General features: G+C 38.4%; 1 pseudogene across 1 annotated transcript; it reads left to right on the plus strand.

Annotated features, from left to right (window-relative positions):
• Positions 1 to 365: 365 nt before the first annotated feature.
• LOC137714714 (uncharacterized) lies at positions 366 to 7964 on the plus strand (annotated as a pseudogene). Its single transcript, XR_015960749.1, has 7 exons — positions 366 to 578; positions 1074 to 1162; positions 2702 to 3260; positions 3403 to 3563; positions 3704 to 3802; positions 4903 to 5007; positions 6863 to 7964. The product of XR_015960749.1 is annotated as an uncharacterized LOC137714714 (transcript).
• Positions 7965 to 21507: the final 13543 nt, after the last annotated feature.

Here is a 21507-nt window from a genome sequence, read left to right on the forward strand (position 1 = left end):
AAATAGGCTTTGGGATGCGATAAGGTGGCAGACAAAGCTGTCAGGTCACCCACGGCAGCTTTGCCGTGTGCAGGAAAGTGGAGCGCGATTCCTGGGAGTGTTCACCTCCAGCGTGGGGACGTGCCGCTCACCTGGCTTAATTTTTGGGCTAAATCTGCTTAAATTTTAGCCTAATTGTTGGAATAGATTTGGGGGTTTTAAAACTGAAAATGTAGGGATTTTTATTTTTATTTTTGAAATAAAAAATATTATTTGCAGGGGAGTGAAGTGGGTTTACTGTGCAATAGACTAGTAATGATATGATTTAAATTTGTATTTTACGAGTATAAAAATACCACTAAATCATAACATTAAGCGAAAATTGAAAATGTAGATTTTAACTCAACCTTTAGAGTTGATCTTAAGGGACATTACAAAAGTTACAATGAATTGTCCATGTTGTGAAAAGTTGAAGGACGGGAATTAAATTCGACCATGATTGAGGAACCGATTCTCCAATTATAACCGAGTTGCCACCGAATTGATCTTGAATCAGACACCCACCCACTCTTCGACGCTAGTAAACTATCTTTTGCTGGGTAAGCAATCCTATTTGGTTTTGCTCATTTCTTTTGTTTTTAGGGTACTTCAGCAAATCCAGTAGCTTTGGTATTTTTGTCTATTTATTTGCTATAATTTTTTTGTATGGCGCTTTACATTTTCCTGTAATCTTTCATTTATCTCCTAGAAGTTGAATTCAGGTTTGAATTTGGGTTTAGGGTTTGGGGTTTAGGGTTTAGGGTTTAGGGTTTAAGCTGATGGGAGTGATAGTATTTATGCTGTGGGTTTTGGGTCTTAAGCTAATGAAAACGATTGTGTTGTTCTTGTAGCGGCGGTGGCAAATGGGGGAAGGGGGAAATACAGTTGGTGATTCTCCAGTCGAAACATCATTGGAGAGGGTAGAGGCCTTGCTGGAGGTACCCAACTCCCTTTTCCAAAGTGTTCTGATTGTGCACTGAGATGTTTATTAGAGATATAGATCCTTCTTTTATGATAAAAATTTGTAGTTTGAGATGGTTTTCTATGTGTGGCAGGCTGCTAGGTACGATGACATGGATGATCTTAAAAGCTTAGAATCTGCTGGTCTTTCTCTTGATTCTAAAGGATCTCCACGGCCGAACAGGTTATTCATACTTTCGTTCTACCACATTTATAATTCTATTGCTGGTTTAAGGAATTAGTTTGCGCTAGGATTAACAGATTCAACATGCGATGACACTTTGTGGATTCATCTGGTTCTTTTTAATGAGCATGCATTTTTTATTTTTCTTTTGTTTGTTTGCTTTCCTGGGAATAATCACTTGTATCCCATGTAATAATGTTGGAACTTGGACCGGATCAAATCACCCATCCAGAGGCCTTGCTTTCGCACGACTAGCTGTGGATAGTGGCCCTTTCTTTCTTCCTTTCTTAATTCTTGTACTAGTTGGTCTCCATAAGGTTGATACTGTAACGAACAGAGCAATGATTTGCCATCAGGAGTGCTTCAGGAAAATCTGAAAAATATTTCTGTGGTTAAAGAATTTTGAGATTCAGCGGGTAAGGTCACTTTTATATACCCTCAGAGTCAGAGGTTTGATAAAATTGATAACAAACTGTGAATTTTGTGAAGAAGGTAGAGAAGTTGAAGAGATGCAGGAGTGGTATTGGAAGAATAGGGATCTCAAAACCTAATTTATCTTGGAAGTGAAGAATTAGGTTTTCCATTTCATCAGAAAGTAGTTAGGTGTTAGGATATTTGAGGACATGAGGGTTGAAGAGGTGGATTATTTGATAGTGTTATTTTTATTGTATAATCTGCTTATATCGATTCAGTCTTGTTTTCAAAGAAAGGGGATGATCCCTCTACTCTTTCTTAACTGTGGGTGAATCAGTAACACCTCCTGAACAGTAGATTCCAAAGTCCACGGACAGCACAAAAAGCTAGAATTTTAAGTCATCTTTTTGGTGCAATGTTGCATTAGTTATGGGATGTGTCCTTCCCTCCTTATTCCTCTTTGCAGTTTCCGTCCCCTTCGGTTCCTTTTTGTTTCTTCATTAACAGGACTTTAACTGACATTTGACATGTGGCAGTGAATATTCCTTTGTTTCTTGGATAAGTGGCTTTACTTTTGGCTTTGGCTGAGATTTTTATAATCGGGTTGATTATTGGTGTATCATGTATGTGTTAGTTATTTTGAAATATATCATATACTGAGCTAGATTTTGTGCTTATGCAGTATGCAACGAATATCCTTTTATTTTCCTTTCACCAAATTTCCAAATTTCCTAGTTCAAACAGCTGACCAAAATGAAATTTCATTCCTTGATAAGAATTAATAAAGCATAATAGAGCCTTCAGAAATTGATGGTTTGTTAATATGTCATGTTGCTACTTTAAAGCTTTAAGTGAGAAATTATTATTTGTTAGGCTTAGTTTTTTGCCGTTATCTTCATTTTGTTCTTGGTCAAGGATTTGTATATTATGAAATTCATACAGAGAAGGTAATATAATTATTTTTGCACACAAAAACAAATACTTCTAAGTTGAATTTCAAGACTTTGATGTGAATGTTGATTTTTTTTCCCCTACTTTAATTGTTATAGTTAGTGATAATTAAGCTATTGGTCATCAACAAGCTAATGCGAAACTGTGTTTGAACTATTTATGGTTTAACTGCAGCACTACACATGGCTCCTGCTAATGGACACCTTCAGTTGACTTTGAGGGTGGCAAGAAAGTCAAGGTGGATTGGGAAGACTCCGCAAGCCAGCTGGCATTAGGAGCGGTCGAAGGTGGGGGGCATTTTTTCTGGAGGAAGTCAAAGGCCGACTTGAGTTGGTTTCCACATGGGTAGCCATACCTGACATTGGCAGTGTAGGTGAGACTTGTGGCTCTGTAGGAGACAAGCTAAGGGACAAGGAGGGTCTACCCTCAAAGACTTCTCTGAGCATCCTGGTAGAGATGACCGTGGCCGAGGCACCCCCGCCGCGCGGTTTTGGTAAAAGAGTACCTAGGACCCAAGGAAGGCCCTGAGTATCTCTAAGAGATGGAGAGTTCCACCTCTTTCCTCCTCCACTGGAACCATTGTTAGAACGGGAAGCGGAGATACTCAGGGCATATCAACGCCGCCGTCGTACAGCTACAATCAGTGCCTTGGTTGAGCTGGGACAAGTGGCTTTTTGTAGAAGAATCTCTCCTTTCGAATTCACCTGATTCTGTGGACTCCGCTTTGTGAAGAGTAAGAGAATCCAACTTCATGTTTTGCTATAATTTTGAAAACAATGGACATACTCTTGTTTTTTTTTTTTTAAGTACAGTTTTGTGGACGTTTCTGGCAATGTCATATATGGTTTTCATCATCTTTGAATTGTTGTTAACAGTTATCAGCATGGGGTAGCAGAGGATGTCTTAAGATCCTCAGTTTAGGTACCTTTTTCACCCAACTCCACTCTTCAAAGCCTTTGATCTGAGGATGTCTTCCTGTTGCTGTTGAAGTTCCCAAAACGCTCGTCGAAACTCAGCAAAAAGATCCTCAGTTTAGGTACCTTTTTCACCCAACTCCACTCTTCAAAGCCTTTTCAGATCAACTTCTTATGTCCTTTTTTTCCTGGCGGGGGCGGGGGATAATGTGTTTGTTCTACTTTGCTAACTTCATGTATGTGTTTTGTGAACTATACAAAGGAGCAGTCAATGATTTGATAATTGTAAAACAAATCAATCAAGTGATGCTTTGCTTTCAGAGGAAATGTTGGCCATGTTATATTGTATGGCAATCACAAGGTGAGCTTTCTTTAGTGTTGTGTTCTTAAATCTCTGTTCTTTTTTTAATCCCTTATCGTCATGTGATGTATGGATATATATGAATGTAATGCTCTCATAGTTATTGACCACGGTGCAATAATTTATATAAACAAGGCCTTTGATCAACTATAATGCTCAATTAAACCACACAAACTCTCTCTCTCTCTCTCTCTCTCTCTCTCTCTCTCTACCAATATTGAAAAACTGTTTGAGTTGTTGACTTATCCCAGCTGCATTACACTTTCAGCTATACCTGAAACCTTCCCATTCAATAGTATATAGAAGGAAACGTTTTACTAAAATTTGGTAGTTCTGAGAAAGAACTCCAGCCTTTTGAAACTCCATATATAGATGTATAAGTTCGTTGTACAGTTCATTTGGAAGATAAGTCTTTAAGCATCTGAAGTTTTTGTCAGTAGTTCTTTTGATATTAGCGCGTATTATTTCCAATTTTTTGCATGTGGTCCAATAACCTAGTGGATTGGGTGTTGGGTTCTAACCATGCGTCCCGAGTTCGAAACTTCCCCTCCCCCTAAAGTTTTTGATGATAAAACTTTTCTTTTTCCATGTTCCAGTCGCTTTCTTCAGAAATAAAGTTTTATCATCTCTCTCTCTATTTTCTGTAGTGTTAGTTGAACCAAACATGGTTTAAAGAACAGTATTGAATGGAATCTGGCTGTAGTTTGGAAGTAATAAGGAAAGTTTGGCGAAGTCACTGGGATTAACAGAAAATGCGCTGTAGTAGTTGTTTGGATTAGCTGAAAAGCATATCAGAAATTGACGTACCCATGTAAAGCTAAATCGAGCAATCATAATAAAATTTAGAGGGACACTTGTATTATGTTACATATCATGAGCTATGATTTGGGCTCCTTTCCTTTGCCTTCTAAATGGAGAGGACCTCATCTTTCATTGTTACTGCCAATCATGTATTACGGAGAGTTGCTTGTCTTTACAATATGCTCAGACTAGTGTAAATCATAATTGATGTCCGTGATTAGCGAACTACAGTCTCCATTCAAAAGGTGTTACCAAGATATTGAAAAGTCTTATTGGGTTGTATTCTTCCTTCTCTCCAGAAGTTGTTTCTGTACTGTTGGAGTTCTTGTTGAAGGCTATGAATCCTCAGAATCCTTGGAACCGGAGTTACTTCTGTCTCTTCTGAAGACTGATGTATGAGACGGGTAATCACCTGACCTTAATTTCTTTGTATTTGTTTGTTCCATATTCAGATAGACTGGTAAAGTTATGATGAGGGTATACATAGAATCTTTTGATATTTACATGGTTAGAATTGGATTGCTTTTTTACCAGACATGGGTCAGTGATCTAGTATGCCATAAGGATTAGAAACAGCTTGATTTCCTGAGTTTAGAGAGTTTGTAAATTTACATGAACAGTTTAATACTGGGATATGTTTCCTCTTGCTTCCCCTCATCAAATTACATATTTCAATCTTTGTAATACATTTGGTAGCTACTAAACAGGAATGTTCAAAATACTATATTTCCTTTAGGGGTAAATGACAAAAAACTACCTCAGCTATTGGTACCTCATCTTTTAAAAATTACAATGTCATACTTTATCTTACGAATTTGTGCCAATTTCAGACTTCTGTCAGTTTTTCTGTTATTTTTTTTTGTTAAATGCTGACGTGGCTAGAGATGGGACCCACTCACTAATCCAACTGGATTAAAAAATAATTAAATATATTTTTAATAATTAAATATTCAAAAATTAAAAAAATTAAAAATTTAAAAACTAAACAAATAAAAAAGGCCTAGGGACGCGGGCCTTCCTTTCTTCCACCCACACCAACCCTTGCATCTCTCCCACTCTAAGTCCCTCTTCTCTCTGCAACCACCGGCGCCGAGGAGAAGAGCAGCGGAGAGAGGGAGGAGAAGGGTCTGAAAGTGAAGAGAGTGGAGGTGGGAAGGAGAGGAGGGTTTTGACGGCCGAGAGGAGGAGGAAATCGAGAGGTCGAGAGGAAGAGCGATGTCGACGGCGAATCAGACGGAGGAGGGACTGGGTGGAGAGAAGGTAGGAGGGTGATGGGTGTGTAGGAGGGGAAGGGGATCTGGGTGTGGGTTTGGTATTTATTTATTTATTTTTTTTTTTTTTTGGTGTGGGCTTGGTTTTGTTAGTTTCTTTAGTGGGGTGGTGAAGATGGAGGAAGAGAGGCGGCGGTGGGGTGGTGAAGGAAGGTTGGGTATGGAGGGACTAGGGAAGGGATGGGTCGGGTTGGGAGGTGGTGGTGAGGGAAGGACGAGTGTGAGTGGGGAGAGGGACGGAGGAGGGAGACTGCATCCTAGAGAGAGGAGAGAGAGAAGAGAGAGAGGGTGGTGGAGGAAGGTTGGGGGGATGGGGAAGGGTTTGGTGGCTGTCGAAGAGAAGAAGAAAAAGGGTTGGTGCGGGTGGAAGGGAAGGCCGGATCCCTTAGGCCATTTTTCTTAGTTTTTTAATTTTTTTTTAATTTTTAATTTTTGAATATTTAATTATTAAAAATATGTTTTATTATTTTTTAATCCAGTTGGATTAGTGAGTGGGTCCCGTCTCTGGCTACATCAGCATTTAATTGAAAAACTAACGGAGGTCTAACATTGGGACAAATTCGTAAGATGAGGTATGACATTGTCATTTTTAAAAGATAAGGTATGAAAGTGTCGTCAGATCAATAGTTGAGGTAGTTTTTTGTAATTTACCTTTCATTTAGATTGGAAAAGCATGTGCTTGCTTATGGTCATGGAGAGGAGCCCGAAAGCTTGTTCATGGCAGCTTGCCGATGCAGTTTTAGGTGAATGGTGTATATTTAGTTTCCTAGTCTGATTTCAGAGTGCACACACCGGCATTTAATTTGTGTTAAATTATGCATTTGATATTCTCAGTTCCTAGCATGAATTCAACGTCATGTGTAAAGCTGGATACACAAAGTCTTACTGCTTCACCAAAATTGAGCGTCTGATGGATTTCTCAAGTGCTCAAAACTTTAAAATATCCAAATGTTCTAATCCTGGTTGCTATTCTTATGAATTTGTCTAGGAGGGTTTCACACATCAGTAGACCATAGGGCAGAGGTTGAACACCTCTCCTCTCTGTTCACATGGCTCACGGAAATTTCAAAGAATTAGAACCTCGTCATGAAAAAGATTCTGAAGCGGAACTAAAAGTTTCTTCAGCAGAAAAAACTGTCTCCAAAGCAATTCTGGTTGAGCTCCCATGTAAATGGCTTATTGTATCAGCTTTTGCTATAACAGGCTCATGGATTCTCTCCTCCATCTTGCACAGCTGACAGAGGACTGCTTTTTAGTTTCATCACATTTGGATACTGCAGAAGATGTTCTTCTAGTGTTCTTATAAATACAAATTATCTACATTTAAAGCAAGATGAATCATTAGTCAAGCGGCAAAGAAGCTAGAACTGATTAATGTCGCAAAATGAAGAGCAAAGAATTGAAGAAGACAGATGCTGATGTCGGAAATACAAACAAATGGGTTCTGCCCAAATCAGGGAACCCGCGTCCGATTGGAATGTTGCCTCGAGCTGTTGGGTTTTCTGGCTGCCTTCCTGTTCTGGATGTCAATAATGTCCCAGAAAAGGTTCCTGGATTACTAGGAAGAAAAGAGAAGTGGGAACTGAAACAATGTAGTGCCATGAGACCTATAAAACTCAATTTTGGTCAAAATAATATGTGCAAGCAGTCAAGAGTAAGTAATGTTTTTTACATTTCAATACACCGAAACATGTTTGAACTTTCTCACCTTTCGATGTAGCACTTCGGTTCCGTTATCAATGTCCATTCAAATCTACGGCAGTGCAATAATATGGTAGAGAAGGTACTGCAGGGGCAACCTGAGAACACATCAAGCGCAATACACAAGCGTTACATGTGATCTCGCTTTACATGTGATCTCAGGTCACTCATGTGGAACCTCTCTACGGCTTTCGCTTATCTCTGTACAACTTCCCTGCCTTAGAGTGGTAACATATAGCACAACTTAGGACTTAGTTGTGTACTATTTTCACACCATTGTACTTCATGGTTCTTTCTAGTACAAATCTTCTTGTTTGACCATATACACGTTAATTTATTATTTATTGGATTTAAATGTACTACAATGTTAATGTGGTACAGTTTGATTATTCGAAATTGCTTCGTACAAATGCAGCTATGTACTTTTCAAGCTTTGCAGAATGACCTTGCTGATTTTCACACATCTAAGTCTTATTCATTCTAGTTATTCAAAATTCTCTAGTAATCAACGGACAAGATTTCTCCATCTGATTTTCAGAATCCCTACTATATATGAATTTTGTAATAATTCACATTCATAACACAAGTCCCAAATACAAAAGTGTCTTTATTGACTAGAAATTCTCTTCTGCACATGTAGGTTGTGGTCATGAGTTATCTTGTTTGGACCATAACTTGTAATTCATATGAGTTCTACAACAAAGTTATGTGCCAAAACGTTCATGAATTTACGAATTCGGACCCCTAGCATGTTCCAAAAATAATGTGTCACAAGTCGGGTGCATGTATTTGACCATCAACTTCTACGGGGTGCAAATTATGCTTAATGCCTAGATCCATCATACTAAGACTAGTGTTATGTGTCCTTTTTCTTACCATCAATGTCCATCAATGTTTCTACAACTTTCTCACACACATTTTTTTTGCATTGTTTCAAAATTGTGACCAAATTTTTGTTGGCATGGGTCAATATACTTATTATGGGGATCCAATGCATGTTGGCGAGAGTTAATGTTTTATAGGGATTCAATACATGTTGGCATGAGTCGATGTGCTTAGATTAGGAATTCAGTATTTAGTGTTCCCAGGATATGGATTCCATATCTCATACATCCTTGTACTATATATTTTGATATTGTCCTCCTATTAAGAGAAATAAAACACGGAATACATTCAAAATCCTAAATCTAGGTTTCGACCTGTCTGTTCCCTAACCCTAAACTTCCTGTCGTCATGCAAATTACAGTCGACCAAACCTTTTCCAGCTGGTTTTGAAACCTTAAACCAACCCAAACAAACTCACACCACCTTGTGTTCTCTGGGCAGCGCCGATCCAAATAAAAATTTACACCAGAAAAACTCTAATTCATCCGCTCAACAATTCCACTGCAATGGCTGAAGAGAAGTCTCTGATATTTCATACTCAAACTGTACCCATCCCAAGTAGGTCAAGCAATCACTGCAATAGGAAAAAGCATACATAACAAACATGTTTAGAGAGGAGGAAGTAACTCAAGGAAAAAGGAAACGCACAGGCCAAGGTAAAGGTGGCAGATGCTAGACCTGAATTTCTCGTGGAGCAAACCTAGCCCGATAAGCCGAATGATAGTAATAATGGCTCAGTTCTTTCTTTAATCAACCAATTCTCTGCAATTGATGGTTCTAATGCTTCAGCTAATATCCTTACTGCCTTAGTAGCATCTGCTGACCGTGTCACAGGTTGGATAATTGTTTCCAGAGCCACAAATCATATGACATATGATCAATCTTTTCTTCAATGTATGACAAATCCACCTAAATAGAGTTTTGTAACTGCGAATGTTGATTTTTTCTGTCACTAGAGTGGGATCCATACCTCTTACAACTTCTTTGTCATTACATAATGTACTACTTGTTGCGGCTCTGTCAAATCTATTAGGAAAAGTATTTTCCATTGCATAAATGAATAATGTTTACACTTGGGTATTTATACACAAACTATCACAACTAATAGAAAAGGAAAAACAACCAAAACAAACTAAGATTCCTTATCCTCTAAGTACTCTCCCTTGTAGGTGTTATTATATTTTTATCGTTAATATTCCCCCACAAACGAAATTGGGGAATTTTTAGTCGAAGTTTGTCTCGTACAACCATGAACCTGGATTTAGAGAGATATTTGGTACATATATCAGCAATTTGGTCCTGTGTTTGAACAAACTGCAGAGAGACTTGATTGACAAGAACCTTTTCACGTATGTAGTGATAATCGATTTCAACATGCTTGGTCCGAGCATGGAATATAGGATTCTTGGTATCACACCATAAATGTGGAGAAGAAGGGAGAGGATAAGCAATGTCAGTGAGCAATTTGCAAATCCAAGTGATTTCAGTAGCTGTGTTTGCAAAAGACCGGTATTTCGCTTTTGTGGAAGATCGAGCGACAGTGGGTTGCTTCTTGGTACTCCAACTAATAAGTGAGTTGCAAAATAATATGCAATATCCACCAGTGGATCTTCTATCCAATGAACAGCCTGCCCAATCGGCATTTGAAAAGGCTTGAAGAGATGGAGATGTGGAACTCTTGGAAAACCATAAACCGAGATCAATAGACCCATTTAGGTATCTAAGAATGCTTTTGACTGCTTACAGATGTGAAACTTGTGGCCTATGCATGAATTGACAAACCAAGTTGACTGCAAAACTCAGACTAGGTCGCGTCCAGGTTAAGTACTAAAGTGTTTCAACCAAAGATCAATATTCAGAAGCATTGTCAAGAAGAGGAGAAGAGTGATCAAGTTTAGTTGTACTAAGAGGAGTGATACAAGGTTTAGCACCTTCCATTTTGGCTTTGGTTAAGAGATCCAAAATGTACTTAGTTTGAGATATGAAGAAACCAGAGGATGATCTTTTGACTTCAATACCAAGGAAATAATGAAGGGCACCAAGAAATGAGTTGAGTTATAACCTCTTGACATGTTGCAGAATCTGGACCAGTCACCAAGATATCATCCACATAGACTAGGATGAAGACCAATGATGGAGAACTCTTCACAAACAAAGAATGATCACTTTGAGAACCTGTGAACCCAAGAGAATGCAAAGCATGATGAAGTTTGTCATACCAGGCTTGAGGAGCCTGTTTCAGGCCATAGAAGGATCTGTGCAGTTGACAAACATGAGTTGGTTTTGTGGGATCTTAAAAACCAAGTGGATGTTGCATAAACATGGATTCAGTAAGTGTGCCATGTAGAAAGGTATTACTTACATCTAGTTGATTGAGAAACCAATCAAATTGAGCTGTAAGAGTGAGAATAAGTTGAATGGTCACAGGTTTGGCAACTAGACTGAAGGTTTCAGTATAGTCCAATCATTCTTATTGGTGAAACCTTTTTGCAACCAAGTGGGCTTTATACCTGTCAATAGAGCCATCTAGTTTTCTCTTGATCCGAAAGACCCACTTGTATCCAACAATGCTTTAAGAAGAGGAAGAGAGGGACCAAGTGCCAGTTTTGAGAAAAGCATCAAACTCTTCTTGCATTGCTGTGCGCCAATGAAAGTGTTTAGAAGCTTGTAGATAAGTTTTAGGAACATAATCAACTGTAAGATGAGGAGGAAGATGATGTTTAGTTGAATTTAGAGCTTTTGGTTTAAAAATGCTAGACTTGGATTTTGTCTACATTGGGTGAATATTGATGCGAGGGTGTGTTTGTGAACAAGAGGGTTGTTATGAAATGGGAGAGGATGATGTGGTTGCAGGATATGAGAGATTTGATATAATGACAGAATCTGATGGAGAGATTACTAGAGGATGTAGCAGCATTGATTGGCACGGATGTGTTTAGAGGTGCAGGGTTGGAAGGAAAAGGGTGAAAAGTAAAGGATGAGGGAATGGTAGATTGAGATAATGTGGAGGTAACAGGTTTGGAGGATGAAAAATGTTGAGAATGGTAAGGAAAACTGAACTCTTCAAAAAGCACATGTCTTGAAATATATATTCTGTGAGCGATTGGATCAAGATAGAGATAGCCCTTGTGATTTAAGTTGTACCCCAATAATACACATGCCTTACTCTTAGGCTCCAGTTTTGAAGAAGTGTATGGTTTTAACCATGGGAAACAACAGCAACCAAAGACATTGAGAGACTTGTAATCTGGGATTATGTTGAAAATAGACTGCCAGGGAGAAAATCTTGAAATAGTTGGTAGTCTATTAATGAGATAAACAGATGTAGCAAAAGCTTCTACCCAATATTCATGAAGAACTTTAGATACAGTTAAAAGAGTCCAAGCAGTCTCAACTATGTGCCTGTGCTTATGTTCCGCACACTCATTTTGCTCAGGGGTGTAAGGACAAGTAAGTTGATGTTGAATACCATTAGCAGATAAGAACTGAGAGAAAGCAATATTAACAAATTCACCACTAGAATCATATCGTAATGCAATAATGTTTGCTCCCAGAGACTTTTCAACAAGTAATTTCCATTTCATAAAAGTGGAGAGCACATCAGATTTGCACTTTAAGGGATAGAACCAACAATATCGAGTATAGTCATCTATGAAAATGACATAGTACCTAAAACCATGATGAGAAACTATGGGTGAAGGTCCCCATACATCCGTAAGTATTAGTTCTAAAGGTTTATGTGTAGTACAGTTGAAACTAGAAAATGGAAGCTTAGAACATTTCCCTAGTGCACAATTTGAGCAAAACTTCTTATTCAAACCTTCAGAAACAGAGACGCATGATTGAGATGCCAATTTATTTATGATCTTAGTAGATGGGTGACCCAATCTTTGATGCCAGAGATACCTTGGAGCTTTGACAGAGGTAGTGAGTGCTTGATTAGTTGCAGGAGATGATGATAAGTGAAGAGAATAGAAGCCATATTGAACTGGACCTTTAAAAAGCGTCATCTCAGAAGAAAGATCCTTCATAGTGAAGTGAAAAGGATAAAGAAGCATTGAACACCAATTATCAAGAAGAAATTGATTTGCAGACAAAAGATTATACTTCAGATCAGGAACATGTAAAACATGTTTCATTGTAAAAGAATCATGTGGAGCATGTAAATGAGAAGAACCAGAGTGGAGAATGGACAAACCTTTGCCATCTTCAATATACATTTGCTCGGGGCCATAATATGGTTTTGGATTTTGAAGATTGGCATACGAGTTTGTCATATGCAAGCTGGCACCAGAGTTTATGATCCAAGTAGGTGTAGAATGTAAGGTGTTTGCAACCATAGCAGAATGAGAGGATTTGCCACCATAGTTTTGATCCATGTGATGAGGACAGTCACAGGCTTCATGATCGAATTGGCGACAAATCTAACACGAAATCTTCTTGTTTGAGGAATAGTTGTTGCGAGCTCCACGGTTGAATCTTTGAGTGGTTTTACGAGAGTAGTTGTTTCTCCCAGTTTTGAATTTGTAATTGCCACAATTCTAATGATTACCACAATTTGTATTCTGGTACTTTCGCTCCACATTTCGACCTTAATTGTTGAATTGAGAGACATGATGAGCAACAAATGTTTGAGGATTAGGGTTTGCAAGCAAAGGAAGAATACCAGCTGAGGAGTTATACGCCTGAAACAGTGCAGCTGAAACTTTCTTCTTTCGATTAGTGAGTTAAATCTCTTTGCTCAGTAGTAAGTCGTACAATTCATCAACAGTCGTATAACCAAGGCAAAATTAAATGGTATCCACAAAGAAGTCAAATTCAGGAGGTAAGCCATGAAGAGTGACTGAGATTAGTTCTGAATCTTCAACAGGAGCATCAGCACTCGCTAGTGCATCTGCGATTTCTTCAATTTGCTGGAGATATTGAGCCGCAATTGATTCACCTTTAACAATACTGCGAAGATGAGATCGGAGCTCGTGAATATAAGACTACGATGCAGAGGCGAGTCACGATTCCAACTTCGCCCAAAATTCATGAGCAGAAGTCACACCAACGGTGTAATAGATGAGAGATTCAGAAAGGGTTGAATTAGTCCAAATGAGAGTGTTTTGATCATTCTCAAACCAAGCAACATAGGCTGGATTGAGAGTAGTTGTTCAATTTCCTGACAAATCAAGAAGATATTTGGGTAACGCTGCCGTAATTCTGTTAATAGGACCAGTAGATTGTAACGACAGAAGATCAGAGCAAACAAAGCACTCCAAGTCAGATAATTGATAGTTGTAAGCTTGATTGGAACCATAGATCCAATGTTTTGGATGGTGATGGAAGAAGAAATCGCAAAATTAGGGTTGGGAATTTCATTAGGAAGCGGATGAACAGGAGAATCCGATTCGGAAGATTGAAATGCAAAGGCCATCATAGTTGGAGATTAAGGAAGAAATCACAAACAGCAGAGAGAATATCTGAAGATTGAGGAAGAATTCACGTTCAAGATCAAGAAATCAATCGATTGATCGAAGATGATGAAAAAGTTCAAGCGGTGCAGGGAGAGGCGGGAAAAGAAGATCGAAGAATGAGAGGTGTCGTAAGACTATTGACGGCTAATACCATATTAGGAAAAGTATTTTCCATTGCATAAATGAACAATGTTTACACTTAGGTATTTATACACAAACTATCACAACTAACAGAAAAGGAAAAACAACCAAAACAAACTAAGATTCCTTATTTTCTAAATATTCTCCCTTGTAGGTGTTATTACATTTTTATCCTTTATAAAATCATCTATCGCAAGTTAGTTAGGTCACTGAACAACTAGATTGTTCTGTGCAAATATTTCCTAGTTTTTTTCTTGCTTCAAGACATCCGAACATGAGAAACCATTGGGTGTGGTACTAAGAAGAGAGGGTTATACTATGTGGATGATGTGGCATTGACGTATGTCAATCAAGTCCGTAGTGGTGACAGCAACAAGATCAAGACAATTTTGTTATGGCATCGTCGATTAGGGTATGGTAATTTAAGGAAGGTACTTCTGTCATTATTCAGTAATGTTTCAGACTCTACTCTTAAATATAGTGATTGAATCTTAGGTAAAATTCACCGTGCTTCGTACTAGTTAAGTTTCAATAAAAGAATGGTACCATTTGAGTTAATACATTTTGATGTGAGGGGTTCATCCCTTGCTACTACACAACATGAAATACATTGGTTTATTATATTTGTGGATGATTGCAATAGAATGACCTATATATTTATACACTATGAAGCATAAGAGTGATTTTTGGCTCAATTTTTCAAATGTTTCACCATGGTCTGCACTAAATATTCTTTTCCTATCAAGGTCCTACAGTCTGATAATAGTGGCCAATATCTCAATTCCTGAACTTTCAATTTTTTCAAGAACACGGCATCCTTCATGAGACTACGTGTCCACAATCCCCACAATAAAACAAGGTGGCTAAACATAAGAATAGGCATATTTTGGAGACCACTCTATCTCTTCTTATTGGTGCCCAAGCACCTCAGTCTTTACTAGGTGGATGTCGTTACTTATGTTGTGTATCTCATGAATCGGACCCTCCAAAGTTCTTAATTTTAAGACGCTAATGGAAGTTTTGGCCAACCATGTCACTTTGCCATCAACTTTTTGTTTGCTCCCATGTATATTTGGGTATGTAGTGTATGTATATCTCCAAAAAAATCAACGCAGTAAAGCTTGGCCTGTGTGCAGTTCAATGTGTATTTCTTGGGTTTAGTCCCCAACCAAAAGGGTATCCTTGTTGTCATCCTTCTTCATGGCACATGTACGTTACAATGGATGTCACATTTTCCAAGGCTGTAATGTTTTTTTACCTCGGATCTATCCTCTTCCAATCTTCAAGGGGAGATGAATGATGCGAGATTTATACGCGCATAAATTAACCCTCTTTTTATCGATTGTAGTATATGTATAAGTAGGGATCGTTCTGGACCGGGGATTAGGAGAGATTGTTAATCACTTGGATTTGACTCAAAAACGTAAAAACAAAGTTAAAAACGTTCACAAAGACTCAAAGGACTCAAAACAAGTTCAAAAGACTCAAAACTGCCTAAAAACACTAACTAGGCAGTTTCTGACCTTAAATCCAATGTTGGACGAATTTAAGATTATGGCTTGATTCAAATGTAAAAACACAATATAAAACACTAAACTAGACTCAAAGAATGTAAAACTAAACACTTAAAACACTAAAACAAACCAAAAGACTCAAAACAGCACCAAAACACTCAAAACTGCCCTAAAAACACAATCTGGGCAGTTTTGAGCACTTTGACTACTTTGGACGAATTTGGGAAATAAAATGAATCAAAACACTTAGAAACATAAACTAAGACACTTTCTAACTAAATTGGACAATAAAGTAAAGGGGGATTTGGTTTTTACGAAATTAAACTAAAATGCACAGATTACAATTTAAAACAGAATGTAAATATGAAATAGATGGAATTGAATGGATGGGAACCTAGCTAAGGGGTTCATCTCCATACATGTTACACTTGCATAATAAAATGATTTCCAATTGCATTTCAATAAACCATGAATTCTCAACACCCCAAGTTAACCGTGATGCACTAATTAACCTTCAAATCTTCCTAACGTTATTGAATTGGATGATGCATGCGACAATTCAAAACATTCCCCACAAGTCCTCAACATGAATGCATAGAAGAGATACAAGCAAGAATCATTAAGCTCTATGAAAATTATAAGTGTTGACGAGGCATTCGTTACTATGGATTGCATGAAACTTATGCCAAGAATTCGTTTAACGCGATTGTTTATAAGCAACCTCCACTACTTGTGAATATAAGTTCGTAACTATTAGGTGAAACTCACTTATATTCTAGCGTCATATTCATGCATGAAAATTAAGCGTGCACTCTCAATTAAACATACATAAATAAGTTATCAATCAAACAGTTAAACAAATTGAAACCACAACTTATGAAACGCAATTAGAAGTAATCAAATCAAAATGCAAGCATAAATATATATTTCGAATCACCCCCTAACAAAGGGGGGTTTAGTTCCTCATAACTTTGAAATCAAAGAAACACCTAAACATTCCAACAACTCAAACTTGAATTGTATGAACGTTTAGGCACTCTTCTCTTCCATTCCTCATACGTACAAAACAAAGAGAATTGAATTTAAACTTTGAAATCAAAGAAACACCTAAACATTCCAACAACTCAAACTTGAATTGTATGAACGTTTAGGCACTCTTCTCTTCCTCGTTGTTGTAGCACAAGGTCTAAGGTGAGGTTTGGTGGTGTGAATGGTTTGGGGAGTGGTTGGAGTGGTGTTTGGATTAGTAGGGATACTCACGGCACAAGGGGATGATTTCTGGTGGTGTTTTGGATGATTTTCTGAATATGGACGAATTGAATGAGAATGAAATATATGTTGTGTGAAGTGTGTATGGTTTTTATAGGGAGATGAATGGATGGGAGAGGGAACATGACAGCTAGGTTAAGTGAATGCATGTGCAAAACAGCTAGGATGGCTGAAATTGTAAGGGGAATGCATGTGCAATGTTGGAAATCTGATGGGAGAAAGGTGGATGCATGTGTTGGCTGATTTAAAGAATGTGAGGGAATGATGAAAGGGGAAACATGACAGCTAGGTTATGATGATGAGTGCATGTGGCTGATTTATGAAGAGTGAATGCATGTGGCTGCAAGGTGTGAATGATTATGGGTGCATGTGGCTGCAATGGATTAGGAATCCTTCAATTTCGTCCATTCCTTTTGCACCAAACATAAGCTATCCATTCCAAGTCCAATTTTGCTCCAAAATGCTCCAAAATGCATCTTTTTGCTTCCTTAGCCATATGAACCTAAAAACACACGAAAATAGCTTAAAGTACTAAAATAACTAAAGAAACATAACGTAAATGCACGAGAACAAGCCATTTAAGTCGCATGAATATGCTCCTATCAAATACCCCCACACTTATCTTTTGCTAGTCCTCGAGCAAAACAAAACAACAAAAGAACATGAAACTAGACAAAACGAACAAAACACCACCTACACCTTCCAACAATCGTCTTACGGATTTCCAATGCACATGACAAGTTAAAAATCATTATTCCCACAGATTTTAGCCATCTTTACACTTAAATACATTCTTAATCATAGTCACCACATACTAGTTCACAATTAAGCATTTAAAACCATGATTTGAATGTAGTAACATGCTTTAGAGAATTTCCTCAATTCCTTACTAGAATGCACTCTATTTTCACACAGATTTTCTGACTACACACCCTACACTAGTTATATGTGAGAGATTGATGTGAACATGAAAGACTAGTATCTCACATATGTTATAACAAAGAAAGCATTTTCTGGATTTACGATAATGACATGAATATGATCTCATGAATGGAATGCTACTACTTAGAATGAGAACCAGTGATTCCATAAGCTCATACCAAATTCAAACTCCACAAATTGAACACATAACATCAAGATAGAAGTTGAGGGTTGTAACGGGGCTAAGGGTAATGGTTTAACAAAGAAAGGTAAAGTAAAACAAAGGTTCTTAAAGCAATAGTGAGCAAAGTATTGAATTAGGCACTTAGAATTCCTTTTAGAACGCAGAAGTCAACTTTGAACACCCAAGGGGAAGTCACACAAAACTTAGGGCCATATTCAAACTTTTTGGGCCCTTTCTTCAACAATCACACTTGTGAGTCCATTCTCACTTATTTTCACTCTTTTTCTTTCTTTTCTTCTTCTTTTTCTCACATTTTTTTCTTTTTCCCGTGCCTCCTTTAAGACTTAGGCACATACATACACACAAAAATCCCTTCCCCCACACTTATTTTCTGCAACATATTAATCAAAAGGAATTCATTTAAGTCATGCTCACTATACTTCAAGAACAAGGGTATAGGAAAGTCCTACTCTAGGCTAGGTAAGGGGTGATGTGGTTAACAAAGAAAATAGGCTGAAAAGGCTCAAAAGGGTTAAAACTTACAACAAATAAGAAATATGAAAAGGGATAGGCTTTTTGGCTTTGGCTTGACTAACAACTTCATCTTATTGTATGTTATGCAAACAATATCATGCTTTGAATGAAACGGATATAAGTTCTAGCATTTAGTTCTATTATGATACAATTGCATTCTAAGTAGCAACCAAGCAAGGAATAATGAGATCATGCAACAACTTTAGAAAACAAAGAATCACAGAAAATAACACTCCAAAGAAGGTAATAGCTCGAGTCTCACAGGGTTGTAACGTTTGTTTGAGTTCCTTCCTTCAAGCATGTTACAAAAACGAATTTTTCTTTTATGATTGCATGTGAAGTCATACATTATAACCATAACCAAGCATATACCAAGAGTAAATCAAACTTTTCTCCATGTTTATAACTCTTTTTAACAGTCATGCAATTACAAACCAAATCCTTATCATTGTGTTGGAAGGTACCCTAAGACACAAACACACAAAAACGACTCAAAACACTCTTTTTAGGCTTTTCAAAACATGTTTTTCAAATTTTTATGTGATTTTCGGAGTTATAAAAACAAAACATAATAAAACACTCTAAAACAACTTAAAAACACCTTAAAACAGCAAGGAACAACATTTGAAGTTATGGGTGATAAAATCCCACGAATTTGCATTAACAACATTAGTTACCCCCCCCACACTTAAATCAAACATTGTCCTCAATGTTTTAAGCATAGATTCACACAAAGCATAAGTAAACACACAAAAAGCACTTAAACATATTAAACATGGCAGAATGTAATTAACAAAGAGAAGAGTTTAGGGACGCAAATCTGGTTATGGAGTGTAAATTCCCTCTTCTCCTTGGTGATTGCATTGAGGCTTTGATCTTTGTGATTCCACAGGCTCATTCTTGAACTGGTTTCCTCCCATCGTTGATTTTCCTTTGTGCTACTCTTGAACTGGGCAGCAGGATTCTTTTGGTCTCCCCCGGAGGTCTGAGCTTTCCCCTTTTATCTGTTTCTTTGTTCAATCTTTGCAGGAGTGGTCCCTTCTCTGGAAGTGTATCAACCGTTGAAGATGACTACTCGAGAGCAACGCTAGGTAAGCAATCAGGAATAAATTCCAGGCAATCGGATCCAGAGCGGAAGACTGACTCCAAGTGCCGTCTGATTGCTTCTTTCACTTTGCCATGCGAGTAAGAACAAGGACAAAGAAAAAGACAGGGAAAGAGCATGATATGAGATACTTTTGCTTTTGACCTTGATGATATGAGATACCTTTGCTTTTGAAGAAGCGGTGAACGAATCAGCACACTTCAATCCGCCATTTCCTCCTGGGTCATCTGTACTCCAGGCATCTGGTATCATCTTTGGGGAAGAAGAAAGAATTGAGTATTTCGAAAGGCTTTGCTGGGAGTGCACCCTCAGAGGTGAGGGAGAGTTGGGCATTTTCTTCAGGTTTGCCTTGCCATAAAAGACGAAGGTCGACATATATAGAGATAATATCAAGTGGTGGTATTGTTCTTTTACCCGTGTCGACAAACGTCTCTTCGATTTCTGAACGGACGCCTCTTCGATTTCTGCACGACGCCCCTTCGATTTCTGAACGACACGTAGTAGTGCGTACGCGGCTCTGTCAGAGCTCTTTTGACAAAGTCGCACGCGTTTTCTGAAAAGCAGAGAAAGCGTCGCCGAAATTTACGCTTGTCGGCAAAAGTGTAGCTGCGATGATAACCTCCACGTGAACTTTTGACAAAGTTGAACGCGTTTCTGAAAAGTCGAGAACGCGTCGCCTAACTTACACCGGAAATTCTGGCTTTTTGAATCGGTGGACGCGTCGCCTTGGCTTCTTATAGATGTATCGATCACCGCAACAAACACACTCTGAAGATTTCCCATTCTTTGAAAATCGACTCCGGCCCTTTGAGAATTAACTCCATCCACCCCATCTCTTTGAACACTTTTGAAAAATGGCAAACCCATCGAACCTTAGCTTAGATTTGAGTCTCAGCAGCGATCCGGTTGCGCCCCGTCAAGGTAATGTATGGCGTCCTTCTTTTTTATCTTCTAACGGTCTTCTTACAGGTGAAGACTCCGGGATGCAGGACGCCACAACAGCTACAATAGTAGCTAGAAACCTCCTTACTCCAAAAATAGTAGGCTGCTGTCAGGACGGTCCGATGAGTTGGCCGTTCAAGAGTCCCTCGCACTTAGTGTTCAGTGTGCGAGTTCTGTGTCCAACATGGGCCAACGCCTGCTTGCCCGCTCCCGTCAGGTGGAATCATTGATGGCGGAGGTGGAAAGTCTTAAGCAAGAGATCAAACTGCTTAAGTACGAGAATAGAAGTTTGCATGTGCTTGCAAATAACTATTCATCGGGCATGAAGAGGAAGCTTGATGAGCTGCAAGAATCCAATGGTCGAATGCAAAGTGACCGTCAAAGTGACCGTCAAAGGCTTGCAGCTTTCTTCCAGAGGCACATTTTTCCTGGGTCATCCAGCGCTTGGCCAAGTATTGAGGCCTGGAATGCTCTAGCTCCGATGCCTTCCGCTCCGATGCCTCCCGCTTCTATGCCTCCCGCTTCTATGCCTTCCGCTCCTATGCCTCGTAGTGGGGCTTCACGTAAACAACCTTTGTGAAGCTCCATCTTTCTCCATGTTTAGTATCTCTTTTTTTTTTTTTTTTTTTTTTTTTTTTTTTTTCACGGCATGGATTTTATCTTTGAATGGAAGGTGATACTTGAAATGATCCGGTAATAGTTTAAATTCAAGATTGGGTGCCTGAATCATTAACAACAGATTAGTAATAAAGAAAATTGAAATTAGGGGAGGCGGCTTACCTGTGTGCTCCGACATGAACTCAAGGATAAACACATCTTCTTTGAACATTGTAGGACCAGAAAATCCAACGTGTTTGGGAATTGTTGTCTCAAGTATATCCTTTTTAACGAATTCTTGATATTCCATACTTTGCACCTTTGGAAGGCCTTCCAAGATGTCTTTTTCACCTTCTTCTTCCTTGGAAGTCATGAACCTGC

The sequence above is a fragment of the Pyrus communis genome, chromosome 3 (assembly GCF_041283825.1).
Source record: "Pyrus communis isolate YQ-2024b chromosome 3, ASM4128382v1, whole genome shotgun sequence".
NCBI lineage: Eukaryota > Viridiplantae > Streptophyta > Magnoliopsida > Rosales > Rosaceae > Pyrus > Pyrus communis.